At 31.6% G+C, this 20,607-nt stretch overlaps 1 long non-coding RNA gene across 2 annotated transcripts; it reads right to left on the bottom strand.

Moving 5' to 3' along the window:
• Positions 1-1,596: 1,596 nt before the first annotated feature.
• On the bottom strand, positions 1,597-2,421 carry LOC115890252. 2 transcript variants are annotated; one of them, XR_004051609.1, is made up of 4 exons: positions 2,249-2,421; positions 2,071-2,186; positions 1,944-2,021; positions 1,597-1,719 (listed from the first exon to the last, which is right to left on the bottom strand). It is a non-coding gene; the product is annotated as an uncharacterized LOC115890252 (long non-coding RNA). The 2 variants fall into 2 exon arrangements; XR_004051608.1 differs by having other exon boundaries at positions 1,944-2,186.
• Positions 2,422-20,607: the final 18,186 nt, after the last annotated feature.

Below are 20,607 nucleotides of genomic sequence, written 5' to 3'. Positions count from 1 at the left end.
TTCATTAAATATCAAATTATTTTTTATTTGTATTTATTAATTTACCAACATTTCCACAATTCAGACACACACAATTCAGAGTTGCATTGAGTGAAACTGCAAAGGGTAGTACAGACAGATATTGTTTACCTTTTTGCAATAGTAACTACTAACCAACGATTTCTGGTCTACTTTTATTAAAAATGTTTTGTTCATTATTCATTATTTATAGTGATTTACAGTAATTTTATTAAATTATACGAATATTCTCGTTGGTTATTGATTTGAAATAAATATGACAGTGTTTTCCAATGAAAATGCGAGTTAATAACTAATAATTCTAATTCTGAGCTGGCAAATGAGCTAGATGCTTTACCTAGACCGTTATTCAGAACTTACAAACCTATCGATGAAAATATGCATGAAATTTTACTTTCTAGCACACAACCAGAAGATATTGGTACACCAGACCACCGCCGTCATCATTTTTCAGGGTTGGAAAAAATCATGATTTTTTTAAAAAAATAAAAAAAAATCAGATTTTTTTGATTTTAATTCAAAAAAATATTTGAATCGGATTTCCAAATAACTAGGACTTATTTCCAATTAAAGTTCTATCCTAAATGGCTAAATCTATATCCCGATACCGATAACATTAACAATTCTACGGGGCGTGTGATTTTTCCACATCGGTCCCCAATATATTCCGCAAAAAAAGTCGTTCCCTTCAGATCAAAAGGATTTTTTTTCAAACGTCTTAAAAGTATTAATTTTTGTCATTTTAAACGCCTAGACATAAAAGTAAAGCACTGTTACGCCTAAGCACAAAAGTAGAAAATATATTATTAAACTGATTTTAAGTGTCAAATTCAACGAGTGTACAAATTGTTGCTCGATTACTGTTTACATTATATTTGCAATGTTTAAAATTGATTAAAAAATATTTGTAATGTTAAAAAAATAGTATGTTCTATTCGGAGTAAAAATGTACTTTTTGTGCCTCCCTGTAACGTCGGAATAGCTTTACGATGGTTCTTCAAAGGTAGAGCATCGTCAAAAAAAGTATACCTAATTTTACTCCTAATAAAACAATACACTATTGTTCTGAAATAGTCTTAAGTCGAGAATGAAATTAGTATGTAGTATCTAATGTCAAAGTGTAAAGTACTTACTGCAAATCAAAATGTCGGTAGGAATTTGGAAACATACAACCGTTTCAAAAAAAAAATATAAAACAACATATTTTCTGACAACGATTGTAGATTCTCGGGAATGAAGATATAGTCTCTATATTAGAAGAACCTAATTCTGCACTAGACTTTGCGAATGATATGTATTCGAACAGCGATTTTTCCTGACTTATACATAAATTTAAAATCCTGCGTTTAGCGGTCTAATGAATTCACACGAAATTAGTTCAAAAATCGGCCCAACAATTAAATTGATGAATAGTTATTTTTATATAGTTTTATAATGTTTGCAATTATTTTTCGATTTATTATCTGTTATATCTGTTACAGAAATATTTTTTATAGTTTTCTAGGACAACTTTTACAGTTATTTTTTGATTTATTATAAAGTTTCAATAAAATATTTCTTTTTATTTAAATCGCATTATTAAAATTAAAAAAATCACTTGATTTAAATCATGCCAACCCTGCCATTTTTCCTTTCGCTAGCTCGTGCGTTACGGCCGCTTCGCAGTCTTCATTTCTGTGACACACCGCTTTGAATTTTTACCTAAAAGCGTAAAGAAGTTTCACTTCAGTAAAACGATATGTGTGCACGGAGCTTTAAAATTGTAGATTATTTATAAAAAAATCGGTACTTAAATATTCATTATCCAAGAGAAAAATAAAATTCCTTCACATTTTCCTTTTAAATTCGTTTAGCATTTAAAATACCACGAACAGAGAGAGATTCTGATGCTGATAAGAAATTAAACAATTCAAAAAATGTCTTACTTTCTCACATCATCGTCAATTGGCTTTTGGTTAATTTATATTTAACTTCTCCAAACCATCGGTCGTGAATTGAATAACCTACGGCTATCTTACTATTGAATCAATTAAATTAAAGATCTCTACATACTACTATGGTTAAATCACTGGTAAAACTATATTCCATATTTTTATAAGTATACTGTATAGACGTTTAAATAATTTAATAATTTGCTTAGCGTCCTTGCCCATGACGAAAAAAAATTACTGGAATTTTAACAAATATTTCAATACAATTTTAAATGTGTAGGAGTGAAATCAATAACTACCTGTTTTTTTTATTATTGCCAATAACGAAGTTGGTATTTTTAAATTGAACATTCAACAATTTAGGTCATGAACTAATTCACTAGGAATTTTAATAAATATTTTTGAAATGAGTGACATGGATATTATTTTTCAATATCTAAAATTCTATAGGAAAATCAATAAGAGTTGACAATTAAAATATTTGACGGATGCACGTCGCAATGTTGTCACGGCTACTTTATTTACTTTTACTTTTGACAAGTGTTAAATAAAATTCGTAATTTTGTCACCGATTTTTTACTTAAATTTTAGATACAATACATATACAATTATTTTTGAAGTGAAACGCCTTTACGCGTGATGGGAGTAAAAATTCAAGGTCGTGACACCCAGTGTTATTCTTGAAACTTCACGGCCTTGACAGACGAACTAGCGAGAAAAAAAGTGGTAAGGATTGCACGATCGCTCAAACACCAAAAAACATTTGATTTAAAGTTAAGAAAATTATTATGTTATAAAGTTTGTTCATTCTCACAAAGTGGTGGCCCATGGTAAAAACTTAATGTTAAAATGGAAATCAAAGTCCAAACCACTATCAAAATTATTATAATAAACTTGATACTGTACCTGATATGTACCAATATCCTCTGGCTGTGTGCTAAGAAGTAAATGTTTGTAGCTTCTGAATAACGGTTATAGGTGCAGCATCTAGCTCATTTGCTAGCTCAGAATTAGAATTATTAGAGTTAAGCTTTGAATAAGAAGACTAAGGAAGGAGCATAATGCTATCCATGTATTCATGCATGGTGGGCGGAAAAGCCACCATAAAAGCTCTCTAGGGTGGGGATCCTTGACAGTTCTGTTTGACGATTCATTTGACACATTTGAATTTGATTTGAAATTTTGTGGATTTGTCAGTCTTTACGGAGCTTATTTTATGTTATTTATTATTTATTCTACTACTGATAGTTGTATAAAGATAGTAAATCTAGATGAAATTGTGGCCGCGATTTATCGAAAAAGACTCTAAAATAGTTGGTTGTGTAGCGTGCGGTAGATCTCGGCAAAAATTGAGTGAAATAATGGACAATAAATAAACAACTTTTCGCTAGTAAGTGACTAATATACTATATATATATACTATATAATATACATACGTGTAGTAAACCGATCATTTATGAAATTCACTTAAATTAACTAAATTATATATTTTTCTTGCATTTTAGCTTTTATTTATTACTTGTCAAAGATTAGATGTCAAAGAATTTAGATACGTTAATTTGACTTACCTGCTTCAGTAGCGTATCGGATGTTTGTGTTAATAAATACTTATTATAACTTATCTATTTTTATTAGAATTATATATTTTATAACAATTTTAATAACTACCAACATTTATTCACAACGTAACATAAAACAACAAATTATTGAGTCTACCCCACGTCTACCCTACATCATAGTTTTACTTTTTTTAAATAAAATTAGAACGACACTGATAAACCGGAATTTAAGTCGGCCATATTTGAGGCCCATCGCGGTGTACCTAAGATTTTTGATATGCTCCTTCCTTAGTCTTCTTATTCAAAGGAGTTAAGCAAAAAAATCAAAATGTTTTCTCTTCTTAAAAATTTAAGCGTTAACATTATTAGGCATTTTTTTAGAAGTTTTAGAATTTAGAATGAGTGGGAGGGGGGTTAATCACTTCGACCTTACAGATCCATTGTGTCCCCCTTTCTTGAATCATAACTCATCATACAGTCCCAGGGCTTTGACAAAAGCCAGTATCTGGGACGGTTTTATAGAGGGTAGTTCTCCATCTCCAATATCAGTCATACCAAAATTCATGGCACGAATGGTTGTCGTCTCGGCGCACTCAGTGATGAGGTGTACTGGTGTTTCCCCATCTTCCCCACAGAATCTGCATTCGCCGTTTCTTCTTAGTTTCAATCTACTGAGGTGTTCATTGAGGAGACAGTGTCCTGTTAAAAACCCCGTGACAATCCGAAGATTGTTCTTACTCATACCCAGGAAGATCTGTGATTTTTCTTGATCATAAGCCCTTATTAGGCATTTGCTATGGGCATTTGCATAAAAATGTGTATTATAGGTTGTATTCCACAAAATTTGCAGGCTATTGAGGAAACAGAAAATGTACAGATATAAATTGAAAATAATGTTCATATTATAACAGCATTATACAGGGTGGGTCTTAAATAAGTGCAAATATTTTCAGGGGTGGTATATTTCGACCCCAGGAACACTACTCAGCCTACGAGTATGAGTTTTTTTTCGCAAAAAAAAGATGTTGAAAATCGTGCATTTTTTAAATTTTCCTGTATATTTTTCGAAAACTTTTTAAAACTGCCTGTTCACCTCAAATTTCCCCACGGTATAATTTTTTAATCTCTGATATTAGCATAGTTACAGCTTTACTCTATGGTTACGGCACTAAAAGGGATGCAAATACAGAAAAGGGCCGGTGGCTCTCAAAATTTTTCCAAAAAAAAAATTTTTTTCAATTTTTAAACTTAAATAACTCGGTTATTTTGGACTTATTTGAAAAATGGTAAAGAGAAAATATGTTTCTTTTATCGAGATATAGGTACCAGTCCGGAGAATATTTGCACTTTTTTAGACTTACAGTGTATATTACTTTTTCCAACATGTCCGTCAAATCCTCAATTTGTCCATACTAAACTTGCCAGATGCGTGCAACTTCGTGCTTATAAATAGTCTTTATATAGCTTCTTTGCGGAGGTTAATATATGCTTTTTTTTGTATAATATAACAACAAAAGATTAACACCTTCCGCATAGAAGTTGAAACCAATGCAATCAAAACTCTTCTGCGTAACTTTGTGGATATAGGTAGGTATATCTAATTATAATCGCCATATATGTCAAATTATTTCGGACATAGGCCGAATTCGGCATCTGCCTCCAACATATACATGAAATTACTTAGCTTTTTATGTTCTACCCTTTGCTCCTTTGCTCTTTCTCGTTTTACACTATCTGTGCCAATAAGTAAAATAGTCGGTTTAAAATCAAACTAACTCCGATGTCAGCCCTGGGCTAAATGAGGTTAAGTCACGTAAATGCAGTTTGGCTCAAACATCTTTAGTTAGCTTAGAATGTTATGTCCACGGTTTCACAGTGACGAAATGGACATGTGGAACAGTGACGGTGTTTGGACTTAAAATTATTTAGCTTGATATAAGTTAAGTCCTGTAAATATTCCTTTTTTTAATATACAAATTTTGTTAAGCCACTCAAAAAAATGGCATTGTTTGTAATTTGTAATAGTATTGGCAATTTATTTAAAAAGTTTTTTACATTTCATTTAAATTCAAAATAAGTTATTCATATACCAAATATTACAATCATAGGTTTAAAAATAACCGAGTAATTAGGAAATAACTTCAAATAAAAATTTAAATCGGTTTTTCGCTAAACTATGTATTCTGACTTAACATAATTTGCTTCTCAGGTACAGATCTGTATTAGGTATTACCCTTGTATATGAATGGGTATTACTTTGTCTATCAGCGGCGTACGGTCCATGGAAGCGGGGCAATCACCTCTTCCGTAAACTTTTTAGAGATAAAAAAATAAATAGTTAACGTTAATAATACTGTTATTTTATAACAAAAGATTAATTTAATTTGTTAAAATTATTTATTTGAAACTTTACATAAACGTATCTAGTAAATTTAATTAGCCTGTTACTGCATGGGAATCGCCGGCGGTCGCCTATCCCTCCTTCATGTAGGTGTTATTGACCTTGAACGCAAACGACAAATTTAAGCCGGAAAATCGCGCACACTTGCTGGCCACGGCAGCGATCTTTCGGCCGCCTTCTTTGACTTTTAATTTATCGGGACGGGTTCGCTTGCGATTTTATAGGTAATATTATAATAAATTAAATCCAAAATTTTATGATGATGTTATAGACAAATTTGCAATGGCTGATAGACGAATAGACCTCAAATACAAATAGGTGCCTATCGCGCATCAAATGCTTCGGAAAATTAAGTTAAAATATCGTATTTTAACTATTATAACTTTATGTGTTTTTATTTCTTTAACAATTTTCGATAGAATTTTAATCGAACAATGGAATTGGCCTCGGAATTTTCAAAGGTAAGTTTTTTTAAGAAAATGAAAAAGTAATGTCTCGAAATAGGGTTTTTTACCGATTCGCTTCCCCGCCTATAATTGTCACCGCACGCCGCTGTTGTCTCTTGATTATTACACAAACAAATTTTAACTAAATAAAGTTATTAGCAATTTCAATTTTCCGAATGAAAACTGAAAAATATACCTATAATGTTCTAGTTGGTTAACATTGGTCTTCATTTTTTGTGAGATTCTACTTATTACCTCTATTATCTATGATTCTACTCAGTCCGTGACATGTCGAAGTTTTAACTAAACACAGCGCAGATTTAATTTCAAATTTGTCAAAGAAAACTCGAAAATACGAATAAAATTATTAAAAATAACAAATATCACATTGGCAAAGAAAAATGTCATGACGACCGGCAACAATTTTCATGACTACCAACATTCAACAAGTCTTTGTAATCAGCCAACTCGTTTATTTCATGCTGTCTTTTTTAACAAGGATATAAGTTTATAGAAAAAGGAGTGCGCTCTAAGTTTCAAACGAACTTTTATTTATTAGAAATTGTGGTTAAAATTGTTAAAACCTGTGGTAGTAGTTTCGAATGCTTTGATGACGTGCATTCCAACTGTTATTAATTTCTCTATAGTTTTCCTGAATTAATCCCCTTTGATCACAAGACAGTATTTATTAAGCTTTATTTGAAAGCGATAATTTTGAATATAAATATTGAACGACTATGAAAAGTGTGGAAATTATTCATTACTTCTTTTCCATGATATATCATTACAATATAAACCTCGTATCTTTGTTGTAAACATCGTGTGATGTAATAAAAATGTGTTGTGTTCGAATTTTTTATCTGTATTTTAACACCTTTTTAGTAGGTTAATATCAAAAGTGGTGATTGTATAGATTAAGTAGTATTTAGAATCTATTATAATCAACATGCGATCACCATATTTTGTAATAGAGAATAATTTAGTTCTTTTATTTTTACAGCAAATGTTTGTAATTTGTTATTCAGTATCTACAAATTTCTTTTTTAAACCAGCAAAATTTAAACTTATTAACTATACATATATCAAGTGTAGGTATTTGAGTGATATTGCAATTGAGTAAAAACTAAATATTATTTTTATTAGGGTGTCTCTATGTTTACTTATTTCACTGAGACAAAATCTAAATTTACTGTTTCACTAACCAGTATAATATTTTCAGCAAACCATTTTCACAGGCACGTCTATATTATAAATTTTATATGAAACTACAACTGTCTCACACAATAGAATAATCGGACACACAAATCAAGATAATCCTATGGTCAGAGCCATTTCAAAACGGAAAGTCAAAACTAGAGAGCTGTTTGATCTTGATTTATCTTCCTATTTCGTATTCTTCCACAAACTAAAACCGATTTTCATATTCTAGTGTTCCTTATAGTGTAAATGAAGAAGCAACTGAATTATAGGATTATTTGGATTTTAAATATTTTAGTAATTATATTTATCAACGCTGATTCAATGTCAGACAGACTCTTAAGGATAAGTAACAATTTCTGATATAAGATGCCATTTTTTACAGAAATATTTGTCTTTATAGAGTGTGAGTGATTGTATATTGAAAAATGGTAATTTAGTTTTATTTTTAACAAAATTAAATTAAAAACAGAGAAATTTAAAAGGCATTTAATTAATACACAATACTTTTATTTCATCCAATGCATTGTGAGTATGAATTGCTAATATTTAAAATATTTTACACTTAACAATAACTAGAGCAATATAGTTTCAAGTTTTTATGGTTTTATGTTGCAGTAAAGATAAAAGAGTAATATGACTAGTTAATTATGTTGGTTATGATTTACGATAGTAAAAAAATTATACGAAACATTTTTAGATTGTTTGTTTATGCGCATAATATAGTATACCTATATGCATTTATCTGCATTCGAATTATACTATGCCAGTAAACTATTTGCACTTAATTATAAAACACCCCAGTATTATCAAAATTTATACAGGGTGTCCCAATATTCCGTAGACGTAGAACTATTACATACATATCTTTGGAATCAAAATAAGCTTCATTGGGCACAATTTACCAAGAACGGTAAACTAATAGGATTGCTCATCCTCATAAGACGTACGCCTCTTCCCGCGCTTCAGCTGACACTTGTGACGTCATTGTAGTCCTTGTCATGATAGTGTGTATTATTAGTTGCCTATAGTAAAATATAGTTAAAAAATAACAGCTGAGAAATTTTGAGTTAATTATTTTGTCAATTTTAAATGTGAAAAAGGTGTTTTAAAAGTTTTTAGAGCTATAGAGTGTATAAATATGTTCATTTTGTGTTGTGGATTGTGACAAAGTGCTTACTAAGTGCCTACGATATTGTTTATTAATTATTTTAAAGCAAAATATGGAAGTACTCTAAAAAGAATGCTTGCAAAAGGTGATGCTGGGAACTGCAGTTCTTAAAATGCATTATCCGAGTATTTAATACGATTTATACAGTTAATTTGCTATACTGCATACATATAAGGTGTTTAAATAAATAAACGTAAATAATGAACGTTTAAGAATGAAAAATAAACAATAATGCACGTGTGTGTATTATTGGTTGCCGGATAAGGACTAATAACCATGAGAAGGACTACAATGACGTCACAAGTAGTTTTCGCATGCACCTGGCGGACACTTTTGGCTGAATGAGCAGTCCTATTAGGTTAACTGTTCTTGACAATTTACCTCTATACAAAAGTGCTTCGTTTGTCCGCTAGAGGATATCAAACCTTAAAAAATAAACACATTTTTTCATATATTTTACGAACCGTCATTCCGATTTAAATGAGATTTTGGATGTCTGTATTTTGCTAAGTGCTTTAACATTTGGCTTTCACAAAAATCAAGAAAAAGTACAGGAAGGATGAACACTACCCCCTCCCCCCCTCCTACATAAATTTAACTCCACTGACGACAGATTTTTTTGTCTTACAACAAAAACCCCACATCGCATAGTTTTTGTGAATTTTTTTTTGTGAAAATTTATTTTTCCAAAGTAGACCTGCAAAATATCCAGGGATTTCCAATACTCAGGGACATAGAACAACTACATATATTTTAAATCAAAATAAGTTAATTGCAGATAATTTACCTTTATACAAAAATGCTTCTTCGTTTGTCCGTTAGAGGGCATGAATCAAAAATAAACCCGAACGTTAATTAATTAAAAAATTATTTATTTTTTAAATTTAATAGCTGTTAAAGGAGTTTCAGCTGCGCACATAGTACACACAATCTTTTTTAAATTTTCAAGGTGTACGGGGTAGTCGAAATTGGTCTGTTTTAACAGAGAAAACATATTTCCTGACTAGATAGAACAAAACCGACATAGATTTTGTGGAGATGTTTTTAAAAACATTTATTAAACAAGCGGGAGTACAATACGCGTTGATGGATTCTGAAGGAACCCTGTGCCTGCGTCGTGCAGCGGCTTAAATATGAACATAAGTGCTGATGAATATAAAGTATAAGATTTCTACAGGGTGTGTTAATTATACAATTATAACTTTAAGGCACTTTTTTAAGCACAATCCAGTTGCGTAGTCAGTTTTTTTTGTATACTTGCTCTTTTTGTCAGAAATAATAAAAATTATAATTTTTCAATGGAAATCATAGTTGGCTATGAGCTTAAAAAAATGCTGGCGTTTAACCCTTTCGAACGATATAAAGTTATGGTTATTTATTTTTAAGAATGAGAGAAATATTAGGTTTTTTATCTTTGTATCGAAACGGGCCTTGATTTTGTGTTGACCTAGTTACCTAATTATTTTTGATCACAATTTAATATTTTATATTATTATTTGTCTGCATAATTAAAGACTTTTGAAAAGGTAAATCAAAATTCTATATTAGTATTACCAGTTACAATAATTAAAACGCCAGGGTTACAACTGAACTATTCAATGGAGAATTTAGAAAGAATTGGATTGAAACCTGCTAGGTCCTGTGATTTAACTTCTTTTGACTTTTTTAGGGGGGAAATTGTATATAAGGTTATATATAAGAGAAAAACCATTGGGACGAGAGAAGAATTGCAGAAGACTACTAGGCAATCTTTTGGACTTATTACACCAGTTCGCCTAATAAATCGCTGTAACTCTGGGCGCAAAAGACCTTTATTGTGTATTGAAAGTATATTATTGATGATATTCTTTAGAAAATTATATTCGTCACTCAAAGAATACGTTTTTTTAATTCTTTGTTTATTATATCGATTTTAATTGTAATTACTAATACTAATATAGAATCTTAATTTACCTTTTCAAAAAGTCTTTAATTATGGAGATAAATAATAATATAACATATGAAATTGTGATAAAACATAATTAGGGAAATAGGGCAACGCAAAATCAAGGCCCGCTTCGATATAAAGATAAAAAACCTAATATTTCTCTCATTCTTCTAAAAATAAATAGATACCCATAACTTTATATCGTTGGAAAGTGTTAAACGCCAGCACTTTTTTAGGATCATTCTGACAAAAAGAGCAAGCATAGAAAAAAACTGACAACGCCACTGGATTATGCTTTAAAAAGTGCTTTGAGAACGTTTTTATAGAATTATATTATTCCACGAAATACAAAAGTTATGGATACTTTTCCAAATGGTAAAAAAATCAAAAAGACCCCGTATCTCAGTTGGCAGTGAAAATATTAACAGGCGGTTTACACCATTAAAGATGTCTCAGAAATCAAGCCCATGACATCTACGTCGGTTTTAATCTATCTAGTCAGGAAGTAGGTTTTCTCTGTTAAAACAGACCAATTTCGACCACCCTGTACTCTAAAGTTGAAAAATTTCTTAATGTAAAACAATACCTACCATTTTCATCAAAATAAAAATATATTTATTTATACTAGTGTCAGAGTATAATATTTAAATCGATTTACTAAAATCCTAGGTCAAAATTAAGACATTTTAAAAAATGATTAACGTTCATTATCGTACTTCCAGATTCTAAAATGCATAAATCTAGTTGTGAGAATGCACGTAAATTATTCATTTAATTACGTTCACGTCGTGTAATGTTCTAGCTTAGAGGAAACATTTATATCTGTCAAATACCGAATTCTATTTTTCACTTCAGATTTTTTTGAACTGCGCTGCCCACTTAATAGAGCATTTTCTATGCAATCTATCTGAATTAGTAAAAGACAAGCGAGTGGACGTTACCATAGATAAGATACAAAATTGACAGATGTTATGTTCTGTTATGCAACTTGTCTTTAAAAGACACGTTACATTTTTAAAGGATTTTGTATTTCATTCATTCCACCATATATTCGAATAAAAAACGACGTCAGAGTAGTCTTTGAACTGATAACTGGTGACAATTTTATTTATTTTAATTTTATTTATCTTAAAGTCCTATATTTTATAGATTGAAAAAAATACAAAAAATATTACAAAATATAATCATATTATTCAGGGTATTTCAAAAAACATGTGCCATTTCTCGTGGTTAGCTTCCTCACGTTGCTTTGTTTCGTAGCTACAGGGTATTAAAATCTTAATATTTTTTTTCGATTTATTATAATTTTCTTCCAAGTACTTTTAGCGTGTTGAATGAAATTTTGAGGGTAAAGGTTACTATAAATGCGACATATTTTAAAGCTAAAAAGTGTCGACATATTCACCAGGGACGTGCATATGGGTTATCACTGGAATATGTTTCTAAAAAAAGCAAGTACGCCACTGACTTTAGTTTCTCTTGTTAGCGAAATAGTGTAATAGACCGAGAGCTGGCTACATAAAAAACCTTATCATCGTTACATGGCTAATTTTTCTTGTGAAGTCTCATCATATGTAGCCATTATGAAATAGTCATGTCTGCCAGCGCGATCCGGGAGCTAAAAGCGGGGGCGGCCAATCGAAAGGGTGAAATTCTGACACTAAAAATATTATAGGTCATGTAACGATGATAAGGTTTTTTATGTAATCAGCTCTTAGACTATAAGCACTTTAATGCGGATTAAAAGTTGATATAAATCTCTTGATATTTTGTCGATTTCGGCTTTCTTGATGAAATAAACGCAATTTTGTTAATTTGTCTTGATCCAAGTCTAGCAACCTTTAAAAAAATTTAATATCATTAACCTGCGAAAGTTTTAAATAAGTACTCATTGATTCCTCATCAAAAAAATTGAAAAAAGTTCCCATAAACATGGGTATGGAAATGCATAGTTTTACTAATTATGTTTAAAAAAAATAGTATGTTTTATTCGGAGTAAAAATGTACTTTTGTGCCTCCCTGTAACGTCGGAATAACTTTACTATGGTCCTTCAAAGGTACATCATTGTCAAAAAAAAGTATAATTTTTACTCCTAATAAAACAATACACTATTCTTCGGAAATATTCTTAAGTCGAGAATCAAATTAGTATGTATTATCTAATGTCAAAGTGTAAAGTACTTACAGCAGATCAAAATGTCGGTAGGAATTTGGAAACATACAACCGTTTCAAAAAAGAATATAAGACAACATATTTTCTGACAACGATTATAGATTCCCGGGAATGAGGATATAGTCCCTATATTAGAAGAACCCACAGTTCTGCACTAGACTTTGCGAATGATATGTATTCGAACAGCAAATATTTGTTACTTATACATAAATTTTAAAATAAATCCTTGCGTTTAGCGGTCTAATGGATTCACACGAAATTAGTTCAAAAATCGGTCTAACAATAAATGCTGCCAAAGATATAAAAATTAACAAATCTCCGGGCTGTGATAATTTGCCACCAAATGTGATAAAAACGCTAATATTGGACAATGTAGAATATTTTAGAACATTTTTCAATAACTTTCTTCAGAGAAATGAATTCCCTAAAGAATGGAAGAGATCCAAATTAACCCTAATAGAGAAACCCCGGAAGCACCTAAATGATCCACCAAAATATCGTCCGATTTGCCTCATTGATGTAATCGGGAAAGTCTATGAGAAACTCATCAATACGCGACTCTTGGAAGAAATTAGGAAGAAACGAAATGGTATGCATCCAAACCAGTATGGATTTGTAAAGGGGAAATCTACCACACATGCAATGAAGAAAATATCGGATATCGTGAAAAGATAAGCCACTTGGCATAATGCTTTGATTTTAGTCGACGTTAAAAATGCATTTAATTGCGCGTCATGGGAAATAATTATTAAAGAACTTAGAAGATGGGGCATAAGTGGCTATTTGGTGAACATACTAAGAAGCTATCTTGATAATATATTTATAGTTCTCAATAGAGAAGATGAAAGAGAGGTATTCGGTGGCGTCCCACAGGGCTCGGTGCTGGGGCCAACTCTGTGGAACATATTATACGACAGTGTCATGGAGCTTACTGTACCAGGTGGGACAGAGTTGATCTGTTACGCCGATGATCTTGCTGTGATAATAACAAAAAAAACTAAAAGAAACAAAAAAATAAACGACCTCGACCTAATGCAGACTGTGGATGATACACTAAAGATCATAGCCAGATGGATGCGTGAGCACAGACTCGAAATAGCTGTGGAAAAAACAGAGGCGATTTTACTAAGCTGCAAGAGAAAAGTTGACCATATAAGGTTTAATTTTAAGGATATAATAATAAATCCAGTAAAGCAAGTCAACTATCTTGGATTCCACATAGACCGTGCACTCACGATGGGCCTCCACATCAAGGAGGTGTGTCTGAAATCACAACGAACTGCTAAAGCGTTGTCCGCAATATTGCCAAACGTTCGGGGCCCAACACCAGCAAAGAGAAGAGTGTTAGCATATGCGTGCCAGAATATTATTATGTATGTAGCACGTAAATAAAAAAAGACTTGAAGGTGCACAGAGAGTCATGGCTTTGAGGGTCTGCTCAGCCTATCGGACTACTTCAACTGAGGCAGCCTTGGTGATATCGGGTCTGGTGCCCTTGCATCTTCTCTCAAGAGAAAGAGAACGACTCTTTCGCAAGGGTGAAGTACAAACCAGGGCAAGCAGAGAGATGGAGAGAAACCGCACAGTGCAGCAGTGGCAGGCAGAATGGGAAGTATCACAAAAAGGAAGATGGACATATAAGCTCATCCCAAATATAAATATGTGGATTAAAAGAAAGCATGGAGAGGTAAACTTCTATCTTACTCAAATATTAAGTGGCCACGGAAATTTTGGGAGTTACCTGTGTAAAATTGGAAAGAGGGAAGTCGCAGAATGCCGATACTGTGCTGAACCCAATGATACTCCAGAACACACAATGTTTGCTTGTCCAAGATGGGAACAGGAAAGATGTGAGGTACGCATGACGATTGGTGGCAACATCTCCGCAGATACCTTCTTGAAATCGGTAACAGAAAGAAGAGAAAACTTTGAAGCCATCTCAAAACTGGCCCAAAATATACTAGAGGTAAAATACAGCGAAGAGCAGGGATAATGACAAAAAAGGAACAGTCCGGCGCTACTTGAGGAGATGCGTCCAGCGGGTCCAGGTAGACGTGGCAGGAGCAAGGGGGTGACGTTTAGTGGGTAGTGTCCTCCAGACAGCTTAAGGAGAGATTGAGTCCCACACTCCGTACGTAAAGGTATTTTACACCTCCAATAATAATAAAAAAAAAGGTCTAGCAACTTTTAAAAAAATGTAATATCATTAACCTGCGAAAGTTTTAAATAAGTACTCATTGATTCCTCATCAAAAAAATTGAAAAAAGTTCCCATAAACATGGGTATGGAAATGCATAGTTTTACAGGATGTTAAAAATTTTAAAATTAGATTTTTTGTAATTATCTTAAATACCTTTATTTTAACTAACAGTAAAAATAACTACTAATAGTAATAATATTTAATAATAAATTAGGTAAAATATATAATTTATCAATTTTATTTTATTTTTATTTTATTAATTGTGATTAATAAAATTGCGTTTATCTCATCAAGGAGGTCGAATTCGACAAAATATCAAGAGATAAATTTTAATTGGCGTTAAACGGCCTACACAATTTTAGCATCAAAAGAAGAAAGTCAGTGGCGCACAGGTTTTTTATTGAAAAACATTTCAGAGTGATAACCTATATGCACGTCCCTGATGAATTTATCGACACTTTTTTTGCTTTAAAATATGTTGCACTTATAGTAACTTTTACCCTCAAAATTTCATTCGAATCACAAAAAGTACTTGGAAGAAATTTATAATAAATCGAAGGATTATTAAGACTTTAACACCCTGTAGCTACGAAGCAAAGCAGAATCGGACCTATGCTTATATGAAAAATAAATCTTATTTTTACGTGAGGAATATCCCCACGAGAGATGGCACATGTTTTTTGAAACACCCTGTAGAAATAAATTTTAAACTATTAATGAGAATCTCCTACATCATCAGTTATCATACAGTATGTCCCCGTATTGTCTTTACAAGAGGAAAAATTTGTTTATTATTGACATTTTGAGAAAAATATATTCTTCATAAAATTTCCATACCGTTTGAGAGAAAAATTAAAAGAAACATGAAAATATAGTTGATTTTTTTCCTAGAAGTGCTAAAAATCAAAACGCGGTTCTGGTAATATAGTCTTTTGAATAAATACAAAATTTTTAAGGGGTAGTAAATCTGGAGAAATGAAACAGATTTACTGTTCTTCACTATTTTTAAAATAAATTGATAATAATCGAGATATTTAAGTTTGAGAATTAAAAAAATAATACTTACATTTTGAGGACCGCGGATATTAGCACACGCTCTTGGCTTATTCGAATAAACCTGCGGCACTTAAAAGCTTATTTTTATTTTAATTTTCCGGGAAATATCAACAAAAAAATGTAAAATTTTCAACAATTTAGTTTTGCTAAAAAAGCCATGGACATGAATTATTCATGAGGAAGGAGAATTGAAGGTTCGAAATTTAGTACCAATTATAATACGTACAATTATTTAATAGGCACCCTGTGTATTCTGGAAAATCTGTATTATTTTCAATCATTGTTTACATCAGTCACTCAATCATCCATGAGAAAATATATTTCCAACTGTGAGCATCTCAACTCTTAATATGTATGTAAATGTATATGACAGGTAGCGCCCCCTATGTCGAACGTGTCATTCAAGAATTCCTGCTAGGGCTAGTAACGATATTTTGATGAAGGTGATATATGAAGACGCCTTTCTTATTCTTCACTGGGCTATTTTATACTTTTCAACAAATACTTTGCTATTAAAAAATACTTTTTTTCACATATTCAAACGTATTCTAATTGAAGTTATAATTATCCAGTTCCTTATCAGTCCAATAAATTTTATAGCTGCTAGGACTATAAATATTTTATAAAAGATTTGTAATGCTATATAAAACATTACAAAGGAAACTATCAAAGTAACTCCAGAAATAGTGCTTATCAACTTATCATAATTGTTTTTAACAATATTATAAACCAGGACCTATTCGATTTTGTTCTTATTTGGAACTGTGTAATTACCACAATATATTATTTTCAAGGGCGATCGAAGGATTAATACATAAACAGACAACAAAATAGGAAAAAAATAATTATTCTATGATATTGTCTGAATAATTTTTAGCTGACAACGAAATCACTTTTTCTTCATTTGTATTCGCGTATTTCGTTGTTGTGCTGTTTTATGTCATTTTGTTCCTATTTCATTTCACATAATCCCGTAAAATTTCTTTTCACAGATCCCATTTTATATTAGAAAGACTCTTTGGTATTTTTGTATCTGTCTAGTTTCGATGGTCCATTCTTGAGTTTTCAAATTAGACTAAAATGTTCTCGTTCACACTTAGGTTGATGCGTGTCAAAAGTACCCGTGGGCTACCTTCGCTGCGTGATCTTTATTTTTCGTATACTGTCGACAATATTTTCAGCTTCACCACAAGCTGCATGCGGTTCACATTTTTTATACCTGAAGGGAACCAAGCATTGAAGGGGCCGTCCTCTGCCGGAAACACTGCGACCTGTGAGGCCTATTGTGTTTTGTCCCCTTTCTATGTCTGCACCTACTGTCTATCCCTCCACCCGGCACCAACTTGTACAGATCTTTGATGGGACGGGAGAATAGTTTCTCCGGTTCTAGCATGGCTTTCCCAAATAGAAAAGGTCGCTTGCGGGGAGACCCAAAACCTCGCAGGGACACATTATATGCTCCGCTGTTTCAGGACCTTTATCAACTCACTTGAATTCAATCGAATTTACACATTTCATGTCAAAAAGACTCTGCTAATTGGCAAAAAATGGCGACAGTGCACAAGGTTGTATCTTCAAACTAACCAAAATTATGGCAATAAAATTAACATAAAGTTTATTACTAAAAGATAGAACGTAAAAGAAGAATATGGGTCAGAAAATGGATTAAGCCATGGGGCCATGGGTGAATATGGTTCACAATTTGCTGATTCGATTTGCTGATGCGATTCGTCGATGCTATTTGTTGGTTCGTTTGGAAATCCGTCTATTCTCTTCGCCCATAAACCGACATTCCGCCGAATCGCCGCATTGACTAACCGAATCAGCGAATAGTGAGTATTGGTCTTTAGCCGCAGAGAACAACATATGGTACATCTAATAATTTCATATCTAAGCTAGTTTGAAGATTCTAGAGATTACAAAAAAATTAAGGGCAGATGTAAACATTGCAAACCAATTTAATTTAAATTATTTTTTGTTAAACAACGAGTTGCACCTAGAATTAAAGAAACAAGGCAAAATAATGTGTAACGCTATTTCTCCTCGACTTAAGCCAGAAATTACTCTTCTTCCACTAATTTATATTTCAGTTTATGTATGTTCCATATACACCTCATATTTTTTTATAAATATTAATAAATTTCACGGCATTTTCTTCTGTCTACCTACTGACCGCAAGTTTTTTTTTGAACACCACTTGAACGTCAAAAGTTAAACAATAGTCAACTAAGACTTGAATCGACACACTTGATCAACAGGCGAACTGGCATGATTGGTCGAGTTTATTAGACGGTCATATTGCTTTCATGTGAATTGAATCTAAGTAACTTGATTAATTCACTTGACTCGTGTAAACGCGCCTTTACTTAGATACTTTTGATATACATATATCAGCTCAAATCTAGGGGAACCATTTTAAATTTTAAGGTATAAAGATTTTTCCCCGAATTTGTCTAATTTTGACTTACTGGTCTACATTGTGTGTGAGATATTTAAAGCAGTAGGCCAAGTCTGAACAGAAAATCTCAACACTAATTATTATTACTTACACACACACACACACACACACAAATTTAAATTAAGAATAAATAAACTATTCAAAAGGAACATATTCATTTGGTTCCTGTTACTTGTAAAGTAATATCGGAGATAACACGCGCACAATATGTTTAAAATTAGGTAGTTCAAATATTATCTGATGCATGTCCGTATCTTGTTCGGGCATTTTACACGTTCTACGTCAGTATTAATGACGTAAACGTCACGTTGATTGATAGGTTTATTCTGTAACTGTAGAATACCGAAGAATATAGTAAAATATCTTAGGAGGTAATGCGTTTTGCTATTTCTATTAGCTTTCATCGCTTGATTAATGAAGGACGAACGTAAGCTTTAAATTTAGAATATTTATAATAGAATATATAAATTATAAGATTTTTTCTTCATATATATTGGAATTTTTAATTTTTAACTCTAGGATTGGGATGGTTTCTTAAATAAACACACATATTTTCAGGAATAAAAGACAGCGAATAAAAGAAATATATTTTTTATTTTACCATTCTTGGAATAATTCCATAATAAGATTTTTTAAAAAATACCATACGATCGAAAAAAAACGGCGTCAAAGACGACTGAGGAATAACAAGCCATGATATTTTTGGCAAGGTTAATCCCTAGACGTCATTTACTTAGCCCATACTCTTTATTTATTAATAGCACTTACGCCAATTGGCCTTAAGAAGGTTATAATTTATTTTTATATTGAGTAAAAATGATTTGTAAATACTATGGTTTAAAATTCGAGAAGAAAACATTTTTTTTTTGTAAATAGATTTGTATGTCTGGAAAAGTTCTATTCGGTTTTAATATTTCTATAATTAATTTTAATTTCTAGAGATTCACCTCGCCAAAATTATCATCGATTGTCAATCCCTAACCGTGTTTGACGTCGTTTTTTAGATTATACAGAATATGGGGTTTTCAGGGATATTTAGTGCGATATACAGACGTATCTATTGAAAGTAGTAAAAAATTTTAAATGTACAAGTTGTAAAAATGAAGGAAAACGATTAAAAAGCTATAACTTCATGTTTTCTTAATGGAACGCCCAGTATATTTTAAGTTTTTTCTAAAATAATATTTTTCCGATTTCAAACATAAGTATACAGTATATCCCCTGTTTGTCTTTACAAGGGGAAAAATTTTTTTATTATTGATATTTTGAGAAAAATGCATTCTTTATAAAAATTTTTGCTTGTTCTAAAATGGTTAATCCTGATTATGCATTTTCAATTTTCGTTTTAGAGAAAATTTAAAAAAAAAACATGAAAATATACATAATTTGGTTTGTGTTATACTTTTTAGAAAATCAAAAAACTAATTGCACATTCTCAGAGCCACTTTATGAGGGCTATCTGATAGATTTTTTAGATCTTCAAATTGGCTGATAATTTGTGCGATACATAGGCCAACTTGATTTTTTTAAATACGGACCTGCATTTTTTATTTCAGGTTGTGAAAGACTTCGGTCTCCTGAGGACCATGATATGCAAAAAAAATATAAAGTGCTGTACTCAGGAGGCTGTATTGTTGTACTCAGGAGGCTGAATTCTTTGAAAATCTCAAGTAAAAAATGCAGGTCCGTATTTTAAATAATTAAGTTGGCCTACATATCTCACAAATTATCAGCTAATTTGAAAATCTAGAAATACAATCAGATAGCCCCGATAAAGTGGCTATGAGAATGTGCAATTAGTTTTCTAATTTTCTAAAAAATAACGACAGAAAAAAATAAAATTTATTTTTAAAAAAATCTGCTTTTCTAAAAAAAATCAGCAATCCTTGAAATTTTTAAAACTTTTTTAGGCATCTTTGCCTCAATTTATCCATCTTCGTATCAACGGTTCCGAGATACCAATGCTCGTATCTCGAATTTGTAGCACCCTGTATATAATACAGGCTTTTTGCGGATATTTGATATGATACAAAGTAAAATTATAAACTTTTTTGTTGTTTTCTGATCGTC

The sequence above is a fragment of the Sitophilus oryzae genome, unplaced genomic scaffold (assembly GCF_002938485.1).
Source record: "Sitophilus oryzae breed Bouriz unplaced genomic scaffold, Soryzae_2.0 scaffold_860_pilon_pilon, whole genome shotgun sequence".
Lineage (NCBI taxonomy): Eukaryota > Metazoa > Arthropoda > Insecta > Coleoptera > Curculionidae > Sitophilus > Sitophilus oryzae.
The sequence above is the reverse complement of the archived record's forward strand: the minus strand, read 5'-3'. Positions and strand labels throughout refer to the sequence as shown.